The sequence below is a fragment of the Balaenoptera ricei genome, chromosome 7 (assembly GCF_028023285.1).
Source record: "Balaenoptera ricei isolate mBalRic1 chromosome 7, mBalRic1.hap2, whole genome shotgun sequence".
Taxonomy (NCBI): domain Eukaryota; kingdom Metazoa; phylum Chordata; class Mammalia; order Artiodactyla; family Balaenopteridae; genus Balaenoptera; species Balaenoptera ricei.
The window spans coordinates 119902257-119905763 of NC_082645.1; positions in this window are offsets into that span (position 1 = coordinate 119902257).

Genomic DNA, 3507 nt, shown 5'->3' on the forward strand with positions numbered 1-3507 from the left:
GGTCTCCCTCTGAGCCTCGGAGAGCCTGTCTCTGCACACCAAGCAGTGAACAGTCCACCCAGAGAAACAGGGGTCGTTTCGGTTCTGTTGTTACTGGTGATTTCTGTCTCCTCTTGGCTGTTCCGAAGCTGTTGTTTGCGGCATGTGTCATACCGTGTTCCCGGACGCACAGGGCAGAGTCACTGCTGGAAACTTACTTTGGGGTCCCAGTTTCCTCAGCTGTAAAATGGGGATAAAACCCCAATGCTACCTCTCTCGTGGGGTTTTGTGACAATAAGCAAGGTAACCTGTGTAAAAGCATCTCGTGACTTGACTCATAATCAGTAGATAATCAGCAGGACCCTGGAATGAATAGACACATGACACCACTCTGGTAACACAGGCTGAGAGTTTTGTTTGTTTCTCGGGTTTGTTTTTTAACCAGGTGATTGATTTCAGGGGGCGGGGACGAAGCAGGAGGGAGCTTGGGTCTCCCTTCACACATGCCATTCAGTAGAGAAAGTCAAGGAGAATGTTTTCTCTGCACAGACCCCCAACTCCCAAACATTCTTCAGTTTCTGTTTCAAAACAGTGATCGTGCTGTTAGCAGAAGCTTAGCTAAGCCAGTGGGCCAGGTCCTTGGAAAACCAGCTGAGAGTAAAGTTTCAGCCGGGGAGAGGAAGGGCCAGCAGAGACACCCCTGCCCCAACATTCCCTTCTTCCTCCCCACCCTCCTGGTCCCCCCAGCAGATGCAGAAAAGTGACTCGTGGGTAGCGGGGGCAGGCAGAGGCCGAGAGACGCTCAGCTTAGCCAAACGTCTAAATGAGCAAAGAAAAGGAAAGGCATTGGAAGAAGGCGCTTTGTAAGAGGCACGTCTGATGCTCCTGGGCTTTCCTGGAGGAGCTTTGGCTAAGCTCAAGGTCAAAGAACCGCAGAAGAACGACTCCAGAAACTGTGCTGTGCCTGGGGAGGGTCAGGTCCTCAGGGTGGCCGGGACAGTGCCTCATCTCAGGCCCCAGGAACGGACATAGGGAAGATAGTGATGTGACTGCCCATCTCACCTGGCTCCGAGTGGCTGGTGGTTAGAGCACGTGCTCACGGCAGCTCTCAGAGCAGGTGCTGGATGGGCTCCTCCTCGGACCACCCCACCCCACGGGGTTCTGAGCCTCGGGATCCTAAGGGGAGCCCTTCAGCAAGTGGCCCCCACACAGGTGCCTTCCAGTGCATGGTCCCTGCAGGGCCCCACCACCTGGGTAACCTGGGGGCTTGAGGAAAATACCTCTGGATCCAGGATAAGACAGGAAGGGGGCTCAGTGAACCTCAGGACTCTTGCTGGGGACAACTTATCTTCTTCAGGGCAGAGTCGGGCTGCAGGGACAGGTCTCTCTGCAGAGCCACTAGCTATGAAGGGGGAGCAGTGTGCCTGAGTGCTGGATCAAACCTCTCCTGAAGGTCCCCGAACCCATGTCCTCTCCCCTGAGGTGACCAGTACATGGCCCTTGTTGTTTACATCCATTCGAGCTGAGCTCCCTGTCAGTTTACGATGCAAAACGTCCTAACAGAGAGTGCGCTCCAAACTTCCACCAAAATAGGAATTAGATCATCGTTTGCTAACAGTTGTCATGCTTGCAGAATTTTATGAGGGAAGAAAGAAACCTTTTTGACATATTGACATCATACTAACCCACATCCAAATAGTAACCTTTACAACGACACTGGGGAAAATAGAACTGCTGCCAGGTGTGACAATCTGGGAATCCAGGTGAGTGTGAGGGTCACCTTCACACCTGTCCAGGCCAGGAAAGTCCTATGTGCTTTCCTGTTCCTACCGTTAGAAGAAGAAAGACCCAAGAGACAGTTCTCTGATTTGACAAAACACAACACAACAAACAACCACAGCAAATAACCCATTTTCCCTGTTTCCCCATCTGTGAGGCAAGGGTCCTGGAAACCAGATGTAACCTGCAGGGCTCTTGGGGACATAAATGTGACAACACATGAGCAAGGCCCCTGGGAAGGGCAACGCAGACATGTGTTCTCATTTCGGGGGGCTGTGTTGACGTCGCACCTTCTCAATGCCCGGAGATTGGAAGAAACTTGGGAAGATGGAAGATGAGAGTCGGGAGCTGAGTCCAGCCTCCGGGTTCCTGATCTAAAACGTCCAGGATCAGGTCATGCAACCAGGGGTCGCGGATTGACAGGTGGGCACCTCTCATCTCAGACTGACACGCTAAGAATAAACATCCTCTTGGGGTCTAGGTGCCCGAAACCTGTGCTCGAGCTCCTCTTGACCTGTGGGGACATTCCCGCCACCCAATGCTCCTCAGGAGGGTGGGGGCCACATGCTTCCAGACCAGGTGAGCCCCGCGAGCAGTGCTGAGGCCTCGGGGGGATGACGCGTCCGTCCTGAGACTCATGTCCTCTCATATCCAGGTCAGATGAAAGTGCCCCACCTCCCAACAACAGGGGGTTAAATATTGACTCTGCACACAGAGTGTTTTTTCTCATTATTTTTTTTTTAACAGACTCTCCATAAAACAGGATGTTACTTCTTTCGTCTTGTTACTGCTTTATTTTAGTTCAGATTTTGAAAACACATCATTTGGATGCCAAGATTAACAAAATCTGGCTCTTTATGATGTTGGGAATTGACCCAACAATTCACAGATTAAAAAAAAAAAAAAAAAAGCAAAGCTAATCAAGCTGGAAAAAGTTGCACATTCTGTTCGTCGGATGATCTGCTGACCCCGCAGACCCAGTTCCTCCCACTGTCCATTTGTGGAGTTGTAAGAAGTAATAAAAAACAAAATGAAAGCTCTCTGCTTCATTTGTATGTCCTTTGTGTTGCTAGTGTCTTCCTGCCCACAGCTCTTCTGGGTAGACGGCCATCTCCCTGCACAGCCACCCACGGCCCCCACTCCTGTCCCCCTGCCTCCACCGTCGGGAACGGGGTGGCTGCTGGGCCCGGCAGCAGCTGACTGCCAGGCTGCCAAGGGCACGTGGCACGAGTGGCCTGGGTCAAAAAGATGAGCTGGGCCAAGCAGAGCCCTCCTGGGAATTGGGAAACAGAGAGACTGGTCTCACTGACGGTGGGAGCCGAGGCCACAAGTCTGTGCGTCTGGAGTCACAGCAGAGATAGAGGTGAGTTGACATTGGCCCCCAAACAAGCTGGAGAGAGAAAGGGGGAGAATCTACGAGGGAGGAGAGAGAGCCGGCAGGCGGAGGGGCCGTGGAGAGAAGCGGAGGTGACCACACTGTCCCAGGTGCAGGAGGAGAGAGGGCCAGCTGACCCTTGATGTCCTCAACTTCCAGACCATACATTCTGTGGTACGCGGCTGTGTCCAGACATCTCTTAGGGCCTCTCTCACATCCTCCTGACCTGCCTCTTTTCCAGTCCCTGCGGAGGAATGAGCTGTGTGGCGCTGTGTCCTGACTGTTTCACCAAGGGCATCGAGTATTACTCAGCCACTGCCCTGGGGCTCCCGGCCACTAGTCATGGATCTCTGGTCTGTTCTGGTGCATTCTCT